Below are 24,294 nucleotides of genomic sequence, written 5' to 3'. Positions count from 1 at the left end.
TCTATGTCCTTTAGGACACGGCCAACTCGGTCTGTGATAGTACTACCGAGCGACTCTTGGTGATGGACATTGAAGTCCCCAGCCCAGAATATATTTTGAGCCCTTTGCCACCCTCAGTGCTTCCTCGAAGTGGTGTTCAACATGGAAGAGTACTGATTCATCAGCTGATGGTGGCCGTTACGTGGTAATTAGCAGGAGGTTTCCTCGCCCATGTTTAACCTGAAGCCATGAGACTTCATGGGTTCCAGAGTCGATGTTGAGGACTCACAGGGCAACTTCCTCCCGACTGTAGGCCACTGTGTCGCCACCTCTGCTGGGTCTGTCCTGCCGATGAGACAGGAATGGTGATAGTGGTGTCTGGGACATTGTTTGTTACGGTATGATACTGTGAGTATGACTTTGTCAGGCTGTTGCTTAACTAGTCTGTGAGACAGCTCTCCCAACTTTGGCACAAGCCCCCAGATGTTAGTAAGGTGGACTTTGCAGTGTCGGTAGGGCTGGGTTTGCCAGTGTCGTTTTTGTTGCCTGATTCAATGCCGGGTGGCCTGTCCGGTTTCATTTCTTTTTTTGTGTTTTCGTAGCGGATGAATACAACTGAGCTTCTTGCTAGGCCATGTCAGAGGGAATTTAAGAGTCAACCACATTGCTGTGGGTCTGGAGTCACATGTAGGTCAGATCAGGTAAGGATGGTAGATTTCCTTCCTAAAGGACATTAGTGAACCAGATGGGTTTTTATGACAATCGACCATGGTTTCATGGGGCAAAATTCTCCGGTATCGGCGCGATGTCCGCCGACCGGCGCCAAAAACGGCGCAAATCAGTCGGGCATCGCGCGGGGGATCGGAGAATCTCGCCCCTGGTCACCATTAGACTTTTAATTCCAGATATTTCATTGAGTTCTTATCCTGCATCATCTAAGAAACTGTCATTCTTTATCTAACAGACAGCTAGTAAGGAGTGATGAAAAGGAAGTTTTTAAGCCCAAAGAAGCTAGTGCTGTTAAATATTCTGAAATGATTTGTTTGTGGAATACACTAAATTAGAAGGCCATAAATCGAATGGTATTGTAAAGAGGAAATAGATACTTGCTTGGAAACAAGGGTATTAAAGAATATAAATAAAGGATGGATACTTGCAATTTGAAAGATAAAGTCCTGTCCTTGCAAACAAAATGGTGGACCAGGTTCAAAATGTTGAAATATAACCCTGTTCCTTTGTTCCTAAATTTGATGATGGTGCAAAAACATGACTGTAAGTGTTCAAAACATAGCTTTTTGAAGCAATAGGCGTAGTTTGGTGTCCAATCTGAACAATTGTTTTGTTTATTTAACAGCGTGTATGGAAAGGGGTTATGCAAAGAGTTTATAAACCTAGACAAGTATTTGTGACCAATAACAGGTGTCATTTTTTAAATCATATAATTCCATCAATGTACCTCAAACGTGAGTTAAACAATTAACTCCTTCAGCATAAGCATGAGGTTTATCACTATCAATATTCTTAAATGTTTAAACTTACAGAGCTCTTAATATGAGGGGGTTAAGAGGAGATCTGAAAAAGCCCACTTAAGAGGGGTTTTGATAAAATTAATAGAACGCAAACTATCTCTTCTGATTGTGAGGCAATAATCAGAGGGCTTGAATTTCAGATTGTCAACAAAATAAAGGTTACATTTTTTTTTAATGCACAGGTTCATTAAGACATAAGCATGTGAGAATATGGAAAAATTAAGATTTTAGTGGAAAAGGGAGGGGATTGGGCCTGAATAAAAACTCTTTCAAGCTCAATGGCTGAATTGTGTCTTCTATGCTATAAAATGACATGGGCGGGAGTGCTCACGCCATCGTGAACGCCGTCGAGGTTCACGATGGCACGAAACGGCACCTATCCCGACCGATTCAGGGCCCGATAATGGGCTAGGAGCGGCGCCGCGTCATTTACGCGTGCCAGGCCTTGGCGCCGCATAAAGGCGGCACCGCATACATAACGCGGCCGGCGCCGCATAACTGGCGTAATCCGCGCATGCGTGGTTGCCGTCATCTCCGAGTCCGCCCCGCAAGAAGATGTCTGACGGATCTTGCGGGGCTGCGGAAGAAAGGAGGTCCTCCTTCAGAGAGGCCAGCCCGACGATCGGTGGGCACCGATCGTGGGTCAGACCCCATTTGAGGCCCCCCCCCCCCCCCCCCCCCCCCCGGTGCAGGATCCCCCCTCGCTCCCCCGCAGGCCGCCCCCCCCAGCGTTCCCGCACTGTTCCCGCCGGCAGCGACCAGGTGTGGACGGTGCCGGGGGAAACCCGCCATTTTGGGCAGGCCGCTCAGCCAATCCGGCACTGAGAATCGCGGGGGTACCGGTGAAATGCCATTTTGGCTGTCTCGGGCGATTCACTGGACCGCGCCGCGCAAAACGCGACTGTGACGATCTGGCCGCTTCCGTGAATCGCGAGAGGGCGTCGGACCGGCATGGCGGGAAAATTTGGCGACCCAGGCGATTCTCCAAACCGACGCGGGAGCGGAGAATCGCGCCCCATATCTCTGATCACCAGGGGAATAAAGACTTTAGCCACCAGCACACCTTCAAAGACAATACCAGATACAACGAATGGCCTTCCAAATTGAACCACAATTTAATAATTTGGGTCGAGCCGTTGTCAGGTTCTTTGACAATAACATTATTAAGACTGGCTCTTTCTGTTGCGTTTTAAAATTACAATCATTTGTGTTTCTTTGTCAGGAGTGTGTCTTTTCCATCAGCTTCTCATGGAAAATACCAATCAAAATATGTTTTTTTTCCCAATGTGTTACCTTTTCACTTATTGTGGTTAAATATTGATGTTGTCCTATATCAGAGCTTGCTGTCAACTCCTTGAAAATAACTTCAGAGAAATGAATTAGTGTCCTGCTACTGCCTCCAAAGCTAAGTGACCAATATGCAAAGCCTTCTTTGTCTCGCATATTGGAAGTGCCTTGGGATGTTACACTACATTAAAGATGCTATATAAATGCAAGTTGTGTTGTTTTAATTGCTTTCCGACATATATTATCCTCATTACTGATACATAACTAGCACCATATGACCTTCATGGCTTTAAATCAGGAAGATGGGAGTAATCTTTGTAGATACTGCTCCTTGTCAATCAACAAGATATATCCTTTGAATGAAGCAACTGAAAGCTGTTGGTCTCTTCAATTCCTCAGATGTTCAGGTTTTTCCAATCAGATGCAAAGCCACTTCCAACCGCCTTGAAAAAACTTACATAGAAATGGTACATTTTAGAAGGAGTGCAGGAACAGAGAGAGGCACTTGAGGACTTATGTGCACAAATCTTTGATGGTGGTTGGTCAAAAAGCATACAGGATCCCTGGCTTTTTAAACAAAAGTATATAATGAATAACAAACAAGGAATTATGGTAGGCAATCATTAATCACTGATTAGGCCATAGCTAGAATATTGGGTGCGATTTTCCACCTCTGGAGAAATTCCCACCCAAAGTGAATGGACCTTTTGCGAGTCCATCAAATATTCAGTCCCACCCGTAACAATTCCCATTACACGTTGGACTGGAAAATCTTACCAATTGTGTACAATTCCAGGCATCTCACTGTAGGAAGGATGTCATGATGTTGGAGAGGATACCGAGGAGATTTACCAGACTGGTCCGAGGGAAAAGGGACTTCAGTTATGTGGAAAAGGGCGGGTTATTTTCCTTAAAGCGGCGACAGTTAAGGGGAATGTGATGTATGTGTCCAAATTTATGGGTGGGGACAGCAATTCAATAGTAGATTCAATAGTAAATTTCAAAAGGGAACTGGATGGATCCTTGAAAAGGAGAACTTTGCAGGTCTGCGAGCCAACAAGAAGGGAGTGGTAATAACTAGTTGGCTCTTACAATAAGCTAGCACAGACACGGTTGGCTGCATGGTCTGTGCACCATGGTCATGTGACCTCTGTACAGTGCTAATGGTCACAGCCTTCAAACAGTTCACTGGGAAAATATGCTCCCTCAATACGTCATCGAACAACATCATGTATCCATTTTTAAAAAACAGGTATACCATTCAGTCAGGAACTCACAGAAACCCCAGCCCAGCTGGTATCCCAATACAGCAGAAGTGCGGGACCCAAAACATGACCTGAATATTAGCATTATTTAATGATAGTTCTGGAACGTTCCCATGCAAAACATCAAAATCTTCAGCAACATTAGATCTAAACAACAACTTCATTTGTAGATGGGGTTTAATTCCCAAATAATATCATTTATGCAAAGATTTGATTACTTCAGGCATGCTTGAGGTCAAGATGTAAACATTAGGGAGGAGTCATTGATCTGCAGGACAGACATTTAACCACACCCATCATCTGTTTAAAAATGCCTAAAATACACAGGTTACACCTACAAGTCTGAAGCAGAAAGTGCTGCTGACGTTCAGGGGTGGCACGGCGGTGCAGTGCTTAGCACTGCTCCCTCACGGCACTGAGGGTTCAACCCCAGCCCCAGGTCACTGTCTGTGTGGAGTTTGCACATTCTCCCCGTGTCTGCGTGGGTCTCACCCAAAAAAACCCAAAAATGTGCCTGGTAGGTGAATTGACCACCCTAAAAAATGTCCCTGAATTGGAAAAACAAAGAATTGGGTACTCTAAATTTATTTTTAAAAAACGTTTGGCAGGAATCTTAATGGAGTTTTTTCTCAACATAAAATATGGAAAGCCACCAACTAACGTGTTAAACACATTCACTCCCTTTCTGTCAATTGAATTGCAGCATGTGATTAACATAAACCGGGCACATGATGTGCATGAGCATTTTTACCATTTTTTTAGAACAAGTAACCAGCATACCGCTGTCAAATCATCTTTCCCAATTCAATAACAAATGAAACCTCCAAGCCATGGGGTGGTCGGTCTCAGGATGATATAATCGGGATTGCCCTTGTGGCATGTGAAACCTTGCTGAAACACCCAGTGTCTGACAACGGACCAGGGCGATGGAAAAATTGTGACTGGCCGTTCGAGGAGGCGGAACGTGGCTCAAAAGCAGAAGCTTATAGTTGAATGTTTTCAGCCCGTCGCTCCTTCAATCGGGAATCATAACATCGGGAAAGGTGATGCCGTCATTCCCAGATGAAATGCATTTTTTTGACATCAGCTGCATTGGCAGGGAGCGATCAGACAGGCTGCTCTTCATTGTCTGCCGAGTTGTCCCCATGAAATGAGAAGCCTCTGACAGTGCAATGCGATTGAAGGCAGCCAAGCCACTACCGCATGACACAGGCTGACTGACAAATCATTTTGTGGAATTACAATGAAATGCGCTGCAGAAAACATGCACACAGTCATAAAGGCAGGTGTCAGAGTGAGAGACCCCTGCACATCGCCCTGACACATCCAGGAATTAATCATTTTATTGAATAAGCCAGTTACGAAAGTGAAGCTCGCTGCTCCGTCATGGGATGTTGAACCAGGCGAAGGGGCAGCAGCATTGTGTCCTTCACACCCCTGGCCAACAAAGCTGCATCTGTACCAACTGCCCTCTCAGTCCCCCTCTATAAACACACACTAAAATCTGTCTGACATCCTCATCATTGACATGGGGGGGGGATTTTCAATCCTCCAGACCCCACGTTTAACCACAGAAAGACCATCGGCTCTGGGGAACCAGCGTCTTTGACAATTACATCCTCCTCCCCCCCCCGTGATCATCGAATACCAAACAGGGGGGAAAGCTGACGTGAGACCATTTTAGATCTTAAGCAAATCAGGTCACCGCTCAATCTCGGCGAGCGAGGGGCAAACAAATGAAAGTGGGTGGCAGGGGGCACTGACCCTGGATGGTAACCGGCAGAATACAACCCCCCCTCCCCCCCCTCAACTCCACTCCCTGAACCCCCACCCACCCCGTCAATGCAGATCAAAAGCAGCGCACACTGCAGAGACAGAGTATGATGGAGGGGAATAAAAACAATGTAAGTGCTGGGCGTGTGTGTGGATTGACTGCCTGGGTCTGTGAGAATGTAACAGTCAGACACATGTATGTCTATGTATTTGAGTGTGTGTCTGCATTGGTGATTGCTTGTACCTCAGTGTGTGTGGTGGGGGGGGGGGGGGTTATGTTTGTGTGTGGGTGGGTGTGAGTGAGTGTGTGTGGGGTTGTGAGTGTGTGTGGGTTGTGTGAGTGGGTGTGTGGATGGCTGTGTGTGTATGGGTGTGTGTGGGGTTGGGGATGTGAGTGTGTGTGGGTGTGTATGTGTGTGTGGGTGTGTGTATGGGTGGTGTGTGTGGGGAGGGGGGACTGGTGAGCATGTGTGGGGAGGGTATGTGTGCAGGGGGGGGGCGTATGAGTATGTGGGTGCGTGTGCGGGTATGTGGGTGTGTGTGTGTGGGTGGGGTGTGTGTGTGAGTGTGTGTGTGGGGGGGGTTGTGGGGTGAGTTTGTGTGGGGGGTTGCGTGTGTGTATGTGTGTGGGTGTGTGTGTGGGTGGGATGGGGGGGTGAGTGTGTGTGTGTGGGGGGGTGGGGGTGAGTGTGTGTGTGGGGGGGGGTGTGGGGGTGGGGTGTGAGTGTGTGGGTGGGGTGGGGGTGTGTGTGTGTGGTTATGTGTGGGGGTGAGTGGGGGTGTGTGGGTGGGATGTGTGGGTGGGGTGGGGGTGAGTGTGTGTGGGTGGGGTGTGAGTGTGTGTGTGTGGGGGGGTGAGGGTGTGTGTGTGTGGGTGGGGGGTGCGTGTGTGTGGGGGTGGGGGGTGAGTGTGTGTGTGTGGGGGTAGGTATGTGGGGTGAGTGTATGTGGTTGTGTGTGTGGGGGGGTGAGTGTGGGGGGGGTGGGGGTGTGACTGTGTGGGTATGTGTGTGTGGGGGTGGGGGATGAGTGTGTGTGGGGTGGGGGGTGGGATGGGTGTGTGTGTGGGGTTGGGGGATGGGTGTGTGGGGGTGGGGGGTGAGTGTGTGTGGGTGGGTGTGTGGGGTGACTGTGTGTGGGAGTGTGGGTGGGTGTGTGTGCAGGTGTGTGTGTGGGTGGGTGTGTGGGGGTGGGGGTGTGTGTGGGGTGTGTGTGTGTGGGAGTGTGGGTGTGTGGGGGTGGTGTGGGGGTGGGAGTGTGGGTGTGTGGGGGTGGGGTTGGGAGTGTGTGTGGGGGGGTGAGGTTTGTGTGGGAGTGTGTGTGGGTGGGGGGATGTGGGTGAATGTGTGTGGGGGTGGGGAGGTGAGTGTGTGTGACTGTGTGGGGGTGTGTGTGGGGGGGTGAGTGTGTGGGGGGTGTGGGGTGAGTGTGTGTGGGGGGTGAGTGTGTGTGTGTGGGGGCGTGGGTGTGTGGGGGGGTGAGTGTGTGGGGGGTTGAGTGTGTGGGTGTGTGTGTAGGGGTGGGGGGGTGAGTGGGGGGGTATGGGTGGGTGGGGGGTGAGTGTGTGTGGGAATGTGGGTGGGTGTGTGGGGGTGGGGTGTGTGTGTGGGGGGGGTAAGTGTGTGGGGGTGTGGGGGTGTGGGAATGTGGGTGGGTGTGTGGGGGGTTGGGGGTGTGGGGATGTGTGGGAGTGTGGGTTGGGGGGGTGGGGATGGGTGTGTGGGAGTGTGGGTGGGGTGGTGGGGGGGGTGTGTGTGTGGGGAGGGTAAGTGTGTGTGTGTGTGTGTGGGAGTGTGGGTGGGGGTGGTGTGTGTGTGGGGGGGGTAAGTGTGTGTGTGTGGGGGAGTGTGGGTGAGTGGGTGTGGGGGTGGGGTGTGTGTGTGTTTGAGTGTGTGTATATGGGTGCTGGATGTAGTGTTGGGGAGAAGTGCAGACGCAGTGGGCTGTGCAGACAGAACCGCTTCAGGAAATTTGCATACAAACCCAAACACTCACACACACCCTCACCTCTCCCGTACCGAGCATCCGCCCAATTTACCAACCGAGCCAGGGCCACATTAAATAAAAATAACGGGATTCGCCCCCGTCAAGAACGCCGTCTGCTTCCTTCGATGCGATAAAGATTATTATTAAATGCAGACAGGGCTGCAGCATGAATGAAAAGGCGATGGTGCCGACCCAGCGCCTCCGCGCACTCGCTCACAACGATTGCATTTTTCTTCCCCATGTTGAGCAGCTATTCCAGTAGACGCACTCTGCCTCCCTGTGCCCCTGCAACACATCCAGCCGCATCGCACTCCGTTGCAAATTCAGATTTTTTTTTTGCTGCAAATTACAACTGCGCTCTTTACAGATGATTTATTCGTTGGCTACGATTTACACATTTGCGCATCATCTTACCTCTTTGTAAGGATGATGGAATGAGTCGAAATCCGGGTGCAGGATGTTGGTGTGTGCTCAGGGACTGAAGCAGGAGCTTTCACATGATAAGAGGCTCAGTGTGTCTAACAGGGAGCCACACCTTCACCGAACTCCAACCACCCCCCCCCCCCCCCCCCCCGCAGAGTGACGACAGGCAACAACACAACCCATTCACTTAAAGGGAAATGTTCCAAATCGACATCCAGCATCATCAACTCCTCCAATGATTTCACATTCCGTGTAAACAAGCGAGTTTTTTTTTAAAATAAAGTAATTTATACTCCCTTAGGTTAGTGCCGTCCTATTCTAAGGATCGACAACCAAGGACCTGATAAAGGAGAGGGGGATAAGAGAGGGTTAAGATTGCATTGCAACAGTTTCCAACTTGCTGTGTCATCCACTTTGGTTCAAATATCAGAACCAATTCATCCCCCAAAGTAGAGATGCCAAGCATCAGGTTTCAGATACCCCCTAATCTCAGCAAAACTCTTTTATTTTGAATGTGCAAATTATCTGTACACCCTATAATACATTTTTTAAACTTACAGTTCGACTACTTCAGTCGCTCTGAAGGGTTGCTGTCTTGGAAATTGGTCATCGGGATTGGGGATTTCCCAATGGGAAATGCATTACACCTTGATATTTATGCTGAAGATAAAGCTGTCTGAGATTAATCAGGAAGGACCGGGAATAACGAGGTCTTGTGGTGCAATAGGCAGTATTCCCAGCTTTGAGCCAGGAATGCCACGTTCACTCCCACACCAAGGCTGCGAATAATGCAGCCAAACAAGTTGAGTCTTAATCTGCAAATCCTTACAACATATGCCAAGGGTGAGAGAGATTCCTGGTCACAAAAGTAATGGAGAGAAATTGAAACCTCTATCATCACCATTCGTAGCTCTGGACTACAACAGCATGCATGTGAAGTGTGTGCGGCCACAGCAACCCAGACTGCTTACAAGACCAGTTGGCTGGTTGACTGGTGTGGACCAGATTGGTGCCAACAGCACAGGTTTCAATCCCTGTTCTGGCTGGAGGTGGTGGATGTGAGACCTGCATCCTTGCCCTACTCATGATAAAAGTCATGGCGCTATGTGTTGGATCTGCCTTTGGGCAGAGAGCTGAAGATCAGGAGTACGTCAGGCCATCACAGCACTATCCATCCAGCAGGGTCAACAGACCCAGGCACATTTTTCAGTTCCTGTCCCAGCCGCTGTTTCTCAGGAACTTTACTTACTAAGCTTTAGAAAAGTTCAGTTGTAATAATAATCTTTATTAGTGTTACAAGTAGGCTTACATTAACCCTGCAATGAAATTAATGTGAACAACAGCCGTAACTTCTCCAATTTATCTCTGTGATTGAATTTTCTCAACCCTGAAGCCACTCTTATGAATCTTTTCTGCGCTCTTTAGGACTTTACATCCTTCCTAAAGTACAGTACCCAGAAATGGATGCAGTACTCCAGCTGAGGTCGAACTATTTCTTATTGGGCTTATACTCTATGCCCACATTAAGAAAGCCTAGGATACTGTATAATGTATGATCCGCACTCTCAACCTGTCCTGGCACCTTCAATGACTTATGCAGACATACACCCAGGTCCCTCAGCTCCTTTACAGTTGTACCCTTTATTTTATATTTTCTCTCCATGTTCTTCCAAAATAAATCACTTCACATTTCTTCGCATTGAACTTCATCAGCCACCTGTCCACCTATTCCACCAGCTTGTCTCAGCTCATTTGACATTATCCACCATCCTCCTCAAAGTTCACAGTGCTTCCAAGTTTTGCATCATGTGAACATTTTGAAATTATACAATGTACCCTGAGGTCCAGGTCATTAATATATATTAGCAAAAACAAGAGTCCCAACACAAGAGTTCCTCCAGCCGAAAAAACATTCATCAACCACTATTCTCTGTTTTCTGTCACTCGACCAATTTTCTATCTCTGTTGCAAATGGCCCTTTTATTTATTCCAAAAGCTATAGCTTTGTTCACACTTGCAACACTGTATCAGATGCCTGTTAGAAGTCTATGTACACCACGTCAACCAGATTTCCCTCGTCGACCCTCATTTTTTTTTATTCGTTTATGGATATGGGCATCACTAGCTAGGCCAGCATTTGTTGCCCATCTCTAATTTCCCTTGTTCAAAGGGCATTTAAGGCCATAGGACATAGGAGCAGAATTAGACCACTCGGCCCATCGAGTTTGCTCCCCCAATCAATCATGGCTGATATTTTTCTCATCCCATTCTCCTGCCTTCTCCCCATAACCCCTAATCCCCTTATTAATAAAGAACCTATCTTTCTCTGTCTTAAAGACACTCAATGATTTGGCCTCCACAGGCTTCTGCGGCAAAGAGTTCCACAGATGCGCCACCATCTGGCTGAAGAAATTCCTCCTTATCTCTGTTTTAAAGGATCATCCCTTTAGTCTGAGATTGTGTCCTCTGCTTCTAGTTTTTCTTACAAGTGGAAATATCCTCTCCACGTCCACTCTATCCAGGCCTCACAGTATCCTGTTAGTTCCAATAATACCCCCCCTCATCCTTCTAAACTCCAATGAGTACAGACCCCGAGTCCTCAGCCGTTCCTCATACCACAAGTTCTTCATTCCAAGGATCATTCTTGGTAACCTCCTCTAGACCCTTTCCAAGGCCAGCACATCCTTCCTTAGATATGGGGCCCAAATCTGCTCACAATACTCCAAATGGGTTTTGACCAGAGCCCCATACAGCCTGAGAAATACATCCCTGGTCTTGTATTCTAGCCCTCTTGGCATAAATGCTAACATTGCATTTGCCTTCCTAACTACCGACTGAATCTGCAAGTTAACCCTAAAAGAATCGTGAACAAGTACTCCCAAGTCCATTTGTGCTTCTGATTTCCTGGTGAATAATCCACCTTCAGATCCTTCAGTTTCCCCAGAACCTCTCCTTAGTGATGGCCACTGCACTCATCTCTGCCCCCGATTCTCCCGGAGCTCTGGCATCCCACTGGTGTACTCCACCATGAAGGCTGATGCAAAGTAACTATTCAGTTCCTCTGTCATTTCCTTATTTCCTACTATTACTTCTCCAGCCACATTTTTCAGTGGTCCAATGTCTATTTTTGCCTCTCTCTTACATTTTATATATTGAAAATAACTCTTCCTATCTTCTTTTATTTTACTAGCTAGGTTTCACTCATATTTCATCTTCTCTCCCCTTATTGTTTTTTTAGTTGTCCTCTGCTCACTTTTAATGGATTCCCAATCCTCTGTCTTCCCACTAATCCTCGCGAATTTGTATGCTTTTTTTTTGCTTTTATGGTGTCCTTGACTTCCCTCGTCAACCATGGATGCCTTGTCCTCCCCTTAGCATGTTTCCTCCTCCTTGGGATGAATTTCTGTTGTGCCTCGCGAATAACCCTCAGAAACTCCTGTCATTGCTGTTCCACTGTCTTCCGTGCAAGGCTCCTTTTCCAATCAACTCTGGCCAGCTCCTCCCTCAGGTCTTTGTAGTTACCCTTATTTTATTGTAATACCGTTACACCTGTTCCAGCTTCTCCCTCTCAAACTGCAGGATAAATTCTATCATATTGTTGTCACTGCTCCCTCAGGGTTCCTTCACCTTAAGTTCCCTAATCAAGTCTGCCTCATTACACATCACCAAATCCAGAATTGCCTGTTTCCTAGTAGGCTCTGTCACAAGCTGCTCCAAAAAAACATCTCTTAGACGTTCCACAAGACATTCCTTTTTTTGGGAATCCACTACCAGCCTGATAGGACATTGCTGGGGGTCTGGAGTCACATGCAAGTCAGACCAGGTAAGGACGGCAGATTTTCTACCCTAAAGGACGTTAGTGAACCAGATGAGTTTTTATGACGATCACTACACATTTCACTTCTAGATTTTTACTGAATTCAAATTTCACCATCTGCCATGGTGGGATTTGAACCCAGGTCCCCAGATTATTACCCTGGCTCTCTGGATTACTAGTCCATTGACAATATCACGACACCACTACCTGCTCTTCAACATTTAAAGTTACCTCTTCAAAAAACACTAGCAAGTTAATTAAACATGTTTTTTCTCTTAAGAAACCCATGCTTGCTTTCCTTAGTTAACCTGTATTTGTCAATGTGTCTATTAACTTTTGTTTCTGGAATTATTTAATCTAAAAGTTTCCCCACTAGCAAAGTTAAGATGACTGGCCTGTCTTTATCAAGGCGGCTCAAATTTATACCATTTGACAGCATCCTAATCCTGAGTATATTACCTGTCCACCATTGTCATTCAAGAAAACCAAACACCACACAGCCTTTGCATTCAATAATCCAATGATTTATTGTAACTACATTGAAAACAGTTGATCCTGATTTGTAATCTAAATCGCCCAGGAGAAACAAGATGGGTTCACATAAAAAAACATTTTCCACCCTGTCTGATGTTCTTTTGAAAACATTGAATTCCAGCGCATTGAACTAACTGGTTTGTCTGGATGAGAAGTTTTGAAAATGCTCCTGCAGCTGCCACTTTCTCCAGATTGTCTTGCAATGTGTCGGGCCCTTTTCAGGTATTGGAACACAGGACCCCATCATTAATCCAACCAGGTGCGGCACGGTGGCACAGTGGTTAGCACTGCTGCCTCACCGTGCCAGGGAGCCGAGTTCAATTCCGACCTTGGGTGACTGTCTGTGTGGAGTTTGCACATTCTCTTTGTGGCTGCGTGGATTTCCTCCGGTCTCCCCCCCGCCACAGTCAAAAGATGTGCAGGTTAGGTGGATTGGCCATGCTAAATTTCCCTTTAGTGCAGGTTAGGTTACGAGGGTGGGGTGGCTGGGTGAGTGGACCTGGGCAGAGTGCTCTTTCGGAGGGGTGGTGCAGACTCGATGGGCCGAATTGCCTCCTTCTGCACTGTAGAGATTCTATGATTCATTTGTCGCATATCGTGAGCGAGATGATTCAGAGACTCCGTGCATGTCTGAAGCTTTTCTAGCAACATTCTCCTCATGGCAAATTTTTTTGCTCCCCAGCCAGGAGTTACATGTCTTCTGTTTTCTCTCAGTTACGTCAGCCACCTTTTCCACATCGGAAACCTTTGGTCTTATCATATTTTAATTCCTTATATCCACGAACTGCACTATATCAATTGATGTCTCTGAATAGTTATATAAGGAAGAGGGTGGATGACAAGGTGCGTGAACGGTTGGCGATGTTGCCAGAAGTAGGTGGGATGGTAAAGTCATATTCAGCAATGTTCTCCACCGTCTTGTGACGTGCAACCTCAGAAGAAAAAAGCAGTTCAGTTAACATTGATGCGCTTGATTGTGATTCTATCTTTCTCAGTTGCTAAGTGGATTTCTTACAACAAAAGCAGGAGCTGGCGAAGAGATTGAAGAGTGCATACAAATATTTTAAAGAAATTAGACTTTCTCCCGAACTCACTGAAAGGACATCTCGATCCTGAACTGTCAGCCAAGAGTGGGTACAATTTATGGCCATGACTTCCTCGTCATGTGGTGTCACAAGCCAGATGGTGGTGCATTATGCGCTGCCTTCTGAACAAGGAATGGGCAGTGTTAATTGGCTGCTGCTGTCTCTGGATTGTACACGTCTGAGAAATCAGAATTGATGGAATGGGCGGTGTCAGGGAGAAATAAGTTAGGTTTCGCTCACATGTGTAGCAGGATGTGAAGCAATGAATGTTGTCAAGTGACCTTGTTTCTAGGACAAGGAGCCTGGTGTCATGTGATACCTTAAAACATAATCCTTGTCTACTGTGATTATTGAATACCATTGCGCTTCACTGCAATTTAGTTAACTCCCTTGGTATTCATCTTTAAATATTCTTGCTTCTGCTGACCTATGAAGCTATTAAACATCTTCCACCCCCACTGCACGGGAGTCACCTGGGGTTCCAGGCTGCCAACTCACTGCCACATCCATTTCCTGGTATTGCAACAAGGAACTCCAGCTTGTTGAGCCCCTTTTCGAAGAACTGTCTCAGCCATTTAACACCGCGAAGACCTTGAAATACAAAAGTTCTGGCCTTATTAGCTGACCCCAAAATTTCTGACAGTTTCTCCAATCCCTCTTATGCAGTCAACATTTGACTTTCAACTAATATCACACTAAAGCAGATTAACTGGTCACTTATTATTTTTCGTGGGACCTTGCTGTGAACAAATTTGCTGAGGTATTTCTCTACAGCAGTGACAATATTTCAAAGTTAATTTCATGAAATGTGTTATATAAATTATAAGTTCCTTCTTTACTACTGAATTATTAATTATACTTTCCGCATTCACCTTGTTATTCCAATCTGTGTTCTTTGGGGATCCTTGCAGCTAGGTGTCTTGTCGAATTAAACAGTAATTTTTTTTTTCTGGCACTGTAATCAATTCCTGTTGGATTCACATTCGGAGGTTTTACTGTGCAGTTTGCCATGCTGCCTGTCTCTTGTGAGCAATCTCGTGGCTCATTCTTACCCTTTTTCTTCTCACTGCCAGTCTGATGCTACCTACTTCTAACCATCCTACTTAGTCACGCTCGTCGCAAGATCCTGTCAGTCACACTGATTCACTGATCAATTTTCTGCTCGGGAGTCATGCTCTTAGTGTGCACTTTTTCCATAATGGCGGCGTGTGGATCGGATTTATCCTGCAGTTTCTTGCAGACGGTGTGACTCTCGTCCATCAGCTTCTCACCAGCAATGATTCACTAATCAATTTCATCTCCCAGATTCCCATTAATAACAGCATTTTCTACTGTTGGTTCCAGAAACCCCACAGATGAGAGTGAAATCGATGATTGCCAATGATGGAGAAACCAGGATGAGAAGGGAAATGAGTGAGAAACTGGGTTGAGTCAAATCAGGAACTTTCAAGTCTGCCATGGAACTACCAATCAGTGCTAGGCTGGTAGCAAAATAAAACTGTATGATGTTGGTCAAATCAACAATAAAGAGCTTGTTGATTGCACAGATGTTGTGATTGTTGTGGGTATTGGTTACGTCTCGGCAAGCTTGATGGTCTTTGTTGACTTTAGCAGGTTAACTGTAAGTCTTTATTAACCACTAGAACTATTTATTAATACACAAAAAATTGTACAAGCTAGGAGCTGTCTCCATGCTTAGGTCCGCACGCAGCTCTGCACAACATCACACTGGCCCAGAGTCTCTTACACCACTGTGTAGGCAGTACTGTACTCAGTCCCACATTTAGGACACTTATACTACTCCTCCCTGCAAGTCTATATCCAATGCATTTGGAATTATACTTATTTAGTTTATGTCTTACATTATTACCACTATTACCACATAATCACTACCCCCATCTCCCCCTTTTAAATCCATGAATTTAAATGTTCAGGTGGTCTGGAAGCCTTATAACCCTTCCCTCTCTCATTCACACTTGTGTTGGAGTAATGGTAGACTCGGGCGATTTAACTAAATGGGAACAAAGTCCCATAGCAAATGCGATTGGCTGAGTGTTTCCAGGTGCATGCAGCACCGCGAAACAGAATGCTATCGAACACCACTCAAGTTAGAAAGGGGGCCTCAGCGGGGAACACGTGGCCGAGGCCGCACATTGCCCCATTTTCCGCACTGAGGAGCCCCGCTCGCTGGAACTCCTCAGTGTCGCGAGAGATCGGGACGCCATTTAAATTCAGCGTCCCAAGCTTTGGAGCCCCAATACCCCCAGCCACAACTCACTATGAGGGGGTCCTTAGAACCCCGCAATCCCCTCCAACACCCGTGCAAGAAACCCCGGCCTGATCGCCGCTACGTGAAAAATGCCAGCTTGGCACCTTGGCAGTGCCAATCTGGTACCCTGGCAGTGCCATCTGGGCATTTTGGCAGTGCCAGCCTGGTACCCAGGTGGCGGTGGGTCTGGATCAGGGGTTTTGATATAAGTGATCTCAAATGGGTCAGTAGAATCGTGCTCAGATTCACTGGGAGTGGGGCCTGATGCAAGTGTGTAGTCGTATTGTGGTCTGCTGTGGCTGTCGTCATTGTGATCGCTATCACTGTCACTGTCGCTGCTGGTTGAGGTAAGGGAGACGCGGAGTCGTGCCTCTGGGGGCGGAGTTGAAGTCATGTCTGAGGACGGGCTGGAGTGGTTGGGGGAGGGTAGGAATACATCATCTGTGGGCGGGGCATGCTCATCTGCTGCTGCGAGCAGGATGTGGTGTATGTGGTTATTCTGTGAGCCATAAGCCTTGAGCTGGTTTATATGAAACCACGCAGACTTACCATTGGGATAGGTTATTTTGCATACTGAGGGGCTGACTTTGTCCGAAATGGAGTACGGTCCGGAAAATTTTGGGGAGAGGAATGAACTGGGGTTGTAAAGGGAAAGCATAACTTGTTGCCCTACTGTAAACTCAGTGGCGTGTACTGTTTTGTCGAAACAAGCCTTGCTCTGTTTCTTCCTGGTTCCAAGTCTCACTGCTGCGGCGAGTTGGGCTGCCTTTATGTTCTGTACTAGTTGTGTGACCGCGTTTTCATGTGTGAGAACTGTAACTGCAGGGCTGGCCAAATCCAGTCCTAGTAAATACTCAGTGCCTTTCATGGGGTGTCCCGTCATGAGGGTGTGGGGGGTGTATCCTGTGGATGTAGATACTGCGTTTCTTAAAAACATCAAAGCAAATGGAAGTACTGAATTTTGCTATTATTTTGCTGTACCATTTTCCCGAGGGTGGCTTTCAATGTCCTATTCATTCGTTCTACAATACCACTTGACTGGGGGTGGTATGCGATATGGAACTTTTGTGTAGTTCCGAAAATCGTGAGGACGTTTTTCATTACACGTCTGGTGAAATGGGAGCCATGATCGGGCTCTATACTGCGTGGGATCCATCTTGTAAAGATGTGGTGTGTTAATGTTTTAGCCGTCGTCTTGGCCGTATTAGTTCTTGACGGAAATGCTTCCACCCATTTTGTGAAGGTGTCTATGACCACCAACACATACTTGTAACCATTTCTGCATGGGGGTAGGGGTCCTATGTAATCTATCTGGAGATTTGTCCAGTGTCCATTAACGCGGCGGGTATGGCTAAGTTGAGCCTTTTTCGTATATCTGTCCGGATTGCTCTGGGCACAGATTAAACAATTCTGTACGTAGTGTGTGACATCGGTTTTTAAATCAGGCCACCAGCAAAGCGGTCTGAGGTGGGCTAGGGTGGGTTCAATTCCTTGGTGCCCATGATTGTCATGGAACTGACAATCGGGGGGGGTTCCAGAAATAACCATGCCTGGAGCCTGCTTTCGCTAGGGCGTCTGCTTTAACGTTTCCAGGGGGGGGAAGAACGGTGATGACTGCGAACCTTAATTATACCGTATTTCCTATCCTTCACTGTCTCTAAGATATGGCGGAGTAATGGGGCTGAGGGTAGGGGTTTACCGTCCGCGGAAACAAATCCCCTTGTTTCCCAGAGTGGTAGGAACTCTGTCAAACTATTGCAGACATACAAGCTGTCTGAGTAGATGTCTGCTGGGGTCGGGAACGAGTCGGGGTGGTCTACAATATACGCAATTGCTGCCAGCTCTGCTGCCTACGAGCCTAAGTGTCCTGGCAACTTCAAGGAAATTTGATCTAGGGCGCGTCCCTGCGCGTCCTCCACATATATACCGCAACCGGTAATTCTCTTTCCATTTAACACTGTGGATGAGCCATCTACATATATCTTCAGGGGTGTGCACGTGTCTGTGGGCTGAGGTCTCTGGGGTGTACTACCTGTTTTCCTGGGGGGTGTTTTGGGAATAAATGGGCCTGTGTTGTGTTTAGTGGTGATGATCTCACATTCGTGAGGGGTGCCTGCATATTGCAAATTATCGGCAAGGAATGTGTGGGTCTTGGTTCTCTTTACCGTGATGTCCCGTCCCTGTAAAAGAAGGGTCCAACGGGCTGCGCGGATTTGGCTGACTGTGCCATCTTTAAGTCGACCATCTAACAATAGCTGTGTCGGTGTGTGTTCTGTGAGGATGGTGATGGGGTTGAGTCCTGTAATGTATGCAAATTATTGTACTGCCCAAAAAACTGCGAGCAGGTGCCTTTCACGGGCAGAAAATCCTTGCTCTACGTGGTCTAACATGCGTGAGACGTATGTAACTGGTCGTGGCGTTCCTGGAGGAGCATGGCCGAAAGGGTTCGGTCGGTGCTTGCTACCTCTATAGCGTACGGGGAATGGGGATCTGGGACCTGTAGTGCGGGGGCTGTGCTGAGGGTTCTTTTTAAAGCGTCCACGGCATCTGTATGCTGTGGAAGCCATTCCCAAGATTCTTGGTTCTTGAGAAGTTCGGAAAGCGGCGCTGCTTTAGTGGCAAAACCGTCAATATGGTTTCGGCAGGAACCAACCAGCCCTAAAAATGACCGGAGGGCTGAGGCATTGTGGGGAAGGGGCAATTTGACGATCGAGTCAATTCTCTTTTGCTCGATCTCGCGTTTACCATGAGTGATCACTGATCCTAAGTAAATCATTTTTTCTTTCAGAATCTGGGCCTTCTTGGGATTGACTTTACAACCAACTTCTTTTAGGAGTGCTCGGAGCTCGGCGAGAAGCAAAATGTGCTCTCCATTTGTGTCTGTCTGTAGTAACAAGCCGTCTACATACTGGACCAGACAATCGGGGCGGGAAAATCTTGCTAATCCATTTGCCAGCTGTCGGGGGAAAATGGAGAGGGAGTTGTGCAAGCCTTGTGGAAGTAATGTCCACGTGTATTGTTGCCCTTGGAATGTAAAGGCGAATTTGTACTGGCACGCTTTAGCCAATGGAATGGACCAGAAGCCATTACTAATGTCCAAAATCGAAATAAATCTTGACTGGAGTCCCTGTTTGAGCATGGTCTCGTGGCTACGGTGGGGGCTGCTGCTGGGGTTACTTTGTTCAGTTCCCGGTAATCAATGGTCAGTCACCATGATCCATCCGGTTTCCTGACGGGCCAAATTGGTGCGTTGTTTGTGGAGGCTACTGATCTGAGTACGCCTTGATCCAGCAAACTCTCTATTACTTTGGAGATTTCTCCCTCTGCTTCCTGGGGAAATCCGTACTGCTTCTGGGGTTTCGGGTCGGGACCTGTAACGTTCACAAAGCCAGCCAAATTGCCACAGTCGTGCTTGTGCTGTGCAAATGCTGCTTTGTGTTCCTGCAGGACTGCCCTAACCTGTATGTCTGCACTAATGGCTCGAGGGTGGAACCAGAAATCTCCTACTGAGCTAATCCTATTTACTTATTCTCCTCCTGTGAGCGTGGCGGGGGCTCATGCTGCCTTTGCCATTTTCCATACACACTTGTTCACTGGGTCGAAAGAAAGGTTATGGGCGCTCATGAAATCGATCCCAAGGATATGTTCTGCTGTCTGGGGCAGATCAACTAAAACTACGGGGTGCTTGGTTGCGACATTCCCTATCTGTATCGCTACAGGGGCTGTGATGTGACCCTGTTGTAAATGGCCTGTAAAGCCGCTGAGTGTAATGGTGTCTGTTGTGGGCCACGTGTCTCGTTGGAACATCGTGGAGGAATTGAGTGTGGTGACCCTCCTGTGTCCCAAAGAAATTCCACGGGTTGTCCCCGAACTTTGCCTGCTACTACCGGTCTACCGGACATGTCCCAAAGGGTGTCGCAGACCCAAGTTGGGGAGCCCGAACACCGTCAGTCGGTGCCGTTCATGTCTGTACTCTCTGAACGGGTGCTAACGCGATGGATCGGCTTTGCCCTATTCTTGTTTAGGGTGCCTGTCTGTTGGTTTCTCTGCTGCTTCTGGGGTGCGTTGCACTCTCGTGCAAAGTGTCCTTGCTGTCCACAATTATAACATTCCTGAGCTTTGGACTGGGGTTGGCTCTTCCTGCCCTCATTTACCCATGCAGGGTTCTGGTGTGCCTTAATTGGGTTCATTTCTACCTGCTCTTCATCGGGTGTTACAAATGCGGTTTTGCCTGCAACTGATTGCTCCCAAGCGCGGGACAATCTCTTCAAAACCCATTTTTCATTGTGGGCCTCATCTGAGGGGTCATAATTTGCGCAAGCTTTTCATCCTGCTTCTGTGGCGTGGGAGACTAGAATTCGGGTCCATTTGGCCATATTATCTGGGGACAAATGGACGCGGGCTAACTCTCCAAAAACTGCGGTAAAGTGAATCCACAAACGTCTGGAAAACGTTGTGGGGTGCTGTCTTATTTTGCCTACACTTATTAGGCCTTCTACGGGGTCTCCTCTGTTAAAGCCGATTGCATCAAGGATAGCTGTGTGCATCTCTTGGAGTGTGCCTCCTCCTACATTCCGTGGGTCGGGAAGGGCTGCTACGACTGAAGGGTCGAGGCTTAAAACTGTGAGCTTCACTTGCTCCTTTTCGTCCAGGCCGTACATGGTTGCCTGTTGTCTGACATTCGCGAAAAATTGGTGGGGATCTGATGTGGGAAGGAATGGTGAAATGTTTCCACACGCGTCCCGTAATTGGGTTACAGTTAACGGAGTTGTGTAAAGGAAGTCTGCTTCTCCTTCTCCTGCGGCCCTGCGGTGTGTGGTCACAGGATTCATGGGGGTTGGGAGGCTTTCCTTTTCTGGGGTTTCTCCTGCGTACATGTCCCATGTACGTATCTATGGGCAGTCTCATTCAATTCCTGCCAACCGAGGCAGTTTTCTTGATCTAATTGGGGTCTGAATGTAATCTGAAAGCCATTTTGCACGGACAGCAGAGATTGCAATTCTGCAATTTGCTTCCGGCACTTTGCATGGTCTACGGAGCTCTGCCTTTGTTCCATTGTGGAAGTATGGAGGGCTCGTAGGGCTGCTTTTAAATCATTGCACTGTTTCTGCAATTTCTCAACTTGCTGTTCTGCTTCTTGGCTTACCAAGACCGCACGTTGCGTGACCTGGTAGGCCTTATCGTATTGTGTCTGAAAACTGTTCAAATGCACGATACAAGACTGATGTGCCCACTTGGCATCATCCACCTCTCTGTCCGTTGCTCCTAACTGCTCTTTCAGATAGTTAGAATTTACAGTGCAGAAGGAGGCCATATAGCCCATTGAGTCTGCACCGGCTCTTGCAAAGAGCACCCTACCCAAGGTCAACACCTCCACCCTATCCCCATTACCCAGTAACCCCACCTATTCTTTTTGGACACTAAGGGCAATTTATCATGGCCAATCCACCTAACCTGCACATCTTTGGACTGTGGGAGGAAACCGGAGCACCCGGTGGAAACCCACGCACACACAGGGAGGATGTGCAGACTCCACACAGACAGTGACCCAAGCCGGTATCGAACCTGGGACCCTGGAGCTGTGAAGCAATTGTGCTAACCACTATGCTACCGTGCTGCCCTAAATTCTCTAAGATCTCGATTCTCTTTCTCTACCTCACTCACGTCCACCTCACTGGTTCTGTCTCTCTCCTCTATCTCTCTATGGAGCGTCCTAACGACCTCCTCTGTGCCTCGCAATTGTGCCAAGCTCTTCTTGTGGATCTCTGACAGGTTCTCCCACCAAGTATGTCCTATACTCCTGGGTCCTGTTTCCTCATTATCACAGAATTCACTCCAAAGGGGCCATCCTTTCCCTTTGAGATATTTCCTGATCTCTTCTTCCCGTAACAGCCTCCCCGAACAGGCGCCGGAATGTGGCGACTAGGGGCTTTTCACATTAACTTCATTTGAAGCCTACTTGTGACAATAAGCGATTCTCATTTCATTTCATTTCTACTGCTGATCGCTGCAACCTCGAATTCCTGGGGGTTCATAAGGCATTCCATTGCCTTCATTGCCATTTTCTCTACTAGGATCTCTAACGAATTTGTAACAGGGGGTAATAAAGCGGTGATGTAAACACGGGTACGGCTTACGCTAATTTCCGGCCTACAAAACTCCCGACAGATTTTCACAACAAAATCTCTCAGGTTTTCCTTATATCCCTGTTAGTACGCATGCATTAACACACTTCCGAATCTCAGAGGCTTGATCAGTACTGTTTTGACTCTTGTGGTTTTTCTTTCTGTTCCCAATTGGATTCTCAATTCAAATTTTGGGTTCTCTCGGAGTGGTTAGGCCACTTCTAAATCGAGTCCTGTCAGATGACGCCAGTAAATGTTGCTAACTTTTGGTTGGCTCTTAATTTGGCTCTATTTAATCACGTTTGCTCAAGAGTCGGCAGGAATCTTTCGACACCGCCACAAGGTTCAGAACCGAATACTGATCAATGACTCGATACACCAGTTAGTAAGTTCAAAAGCAATGCTCATTTATTTACACACAGTCAAATCTACTCATGCATAAACTCTACAAACTAAACTACCACTATTACTAAAGCCTTTACTTAGCTACGGGCGCCCACTCAGTCAGAGGAACAATGGCCGTTGCTCGGTTCTGAGGCTGCTGGGTTGAGCTGTTTACAGGGTAGCAACTAGGAGCGTCTATCTTGTAGCGTGCGTTGACTTGGAACTTACTTGGCCTGATGCAGCTGCTAGGCTGGTCTCTCTCTTCGCTGAGAGCCAAAGCCAAAGGAGTAAGATTCTCCCTTGGGTGATACCTCTTATACTGCAAAGGGCTTCACGCTCTTTTGGGCGGGCCTTGAACTTGGCCTCAACTAATTGGGTCTTACCCAATCATCAGTATCGATTTTCCTCCAATAGAGAGGTGGTTCCCTGATCGCTGGGCGTGTCCTGGTTACTGTCAGTCTACTTTGTCTTAGCTTCTTCTGGCGCCGGGGAGTCTGTCCTAACATTGTGTATTTAAATGTTTCCCTTTTGTCCCCAGAGATGGCTCATTAGTATGTAAATCGTTTGGTAGTTTCTGTCCTGTCTGAGCGTTTAAGGTTCTAATCAACAGACAGAGCTTGCACCTGCTTGTTTCTTAGCATTGTCCAATTTTCCCTGCAGTCTTTGCAAGTGTCCATTTTGTAATCGGGACGTGGCCATCCCAGATGGCTACACTATGCTGCTGCAGCCCCCCGCATTGGATCACTAACAGGGCAGCCCCCCCCCCACTCTAATCGCTGGAAAAGTAGTCCTCAGTAGCCCCCGATCACCCCCCCCTCCAAACTCCCCTCAGGCCCCGCCCCTCAGCTGTGCCAACCTGGCACCTTGCACTCTGAAGGGTGGCAAGGATGTGAGCACCCTCCCTACAACTGCCTCCAGGTGCTGATGGCAATCCTTCATGGGAGGTCGGGGTCAGGAGGGATTGTGCTCCGCATTTCCTCGGATGGGGCTCATTTAGCTGCTATTCCTATTTTCAGCCTTTAAACCCTTAAAAGGGGGAGGCAGCGATGTAGTCGCAGAACTAGTATTCCAGAGACACATGGAAATGCCCTGGGGACTGGGTTTGAGACCCGCCATGGCAGATGCTGAAATTTGAATTTGATAAAAATAAAACCTGGTATTAAAAGTCTAATGATGACCACAAAACCATTTTTGATTGTCGTAAAAGTGCTCTGGTTCACTAACGTCCTTTAGGGAAGGAAATCTGTCGTCCTTACCTGGTCTGGCCGATATGTGACTCCAGACCCACAGCAATGTGGTTGACTCTTAAATTCACTCAGGGGTTAACAATATATGCTAGCCCAGCCAACGGTTTCCACATCCCATGAACAAATAAAAAAAGTATCTACAAATTTGTATTTTCTCATAATAAAGTGAAAGTGATCCCATTAATACCGGGAACCCATTAAAGAGTCAGTATCTCAGAACGACACAGCTCTCATAATAAAGTGAACATGATCCCATCTGTACCCTTACACCCTTTAAAAAGTCTGTGAGTATGCCAAGTTTAAAGGTCTGTGGGATGAAGACAAAAGTAATCCCTTTTAAGTGGTCGGAAACTTCGAAGCGGTTATCTCACAGTCAATTTCATTACTCTTTGAAATATGTATATACGTGTGCATTTATTTTATTCGTTCATGGGATGTGGGCGTCGCTGCCTGGGCCAGCATTTATTGCCTATCCATAATTGCCCTTGGAGGGGGCAGTTAAGAGCCAACCACATTGCTGTGGATTTGGAGTCACATGTAGGCCAGAAAAAGGATGGCAGATTTCTTTCCCTAAAAGGACATTAGTCAACC

The 24,294-nt window shown here is 47.4% G+C and overlaps 1 protein-coding gene across 1 annotated transcript in view; it reads right to left on the bottom strand.

The window, feature by feature from the left end:
* slc6a15 (solute carrier family 6 member 15) overlaps positions 1 to 8,384 on the bottom strand; it is a 57,881-nt gene extending 49,497 nt beyond the window's left edge. The window contains exon 1 of the mRNA XM_072485146.1: positions 8,234 to 8,384. The gene's annotated coding sequence lies outside the window, so the exon portion shown is untranslated. The remainder of the gene's footprint in view (positions 1 to 8,233) is intronic.
* Between the last annotated feature and the right edge of the window lie 15,910 nt (positions 8,385 to 24,294).

The sequence above is a fragment of the Scyliorhinus torazame genome, chromosome 19, assembly GCF_047496885.1.
Source record: "Scyliorhinus torazame isolate Kashiwa2021f chromosome 19, sScyTor2.1, whole genome shotgun sequence".
Lineage (NCBI taxonomy): Eukaryota > Metazoa > Chordata > Chondrichthyes > Carcharhiniformes > Scyliorhinidae > Scyliorhinus > Scyliorhinus torazame.
The sequence above is the reverse complement of the archived record's forward strand: the minus strand, read 5'-3'. Positions and strand labels throughout refer to the sequence as shown.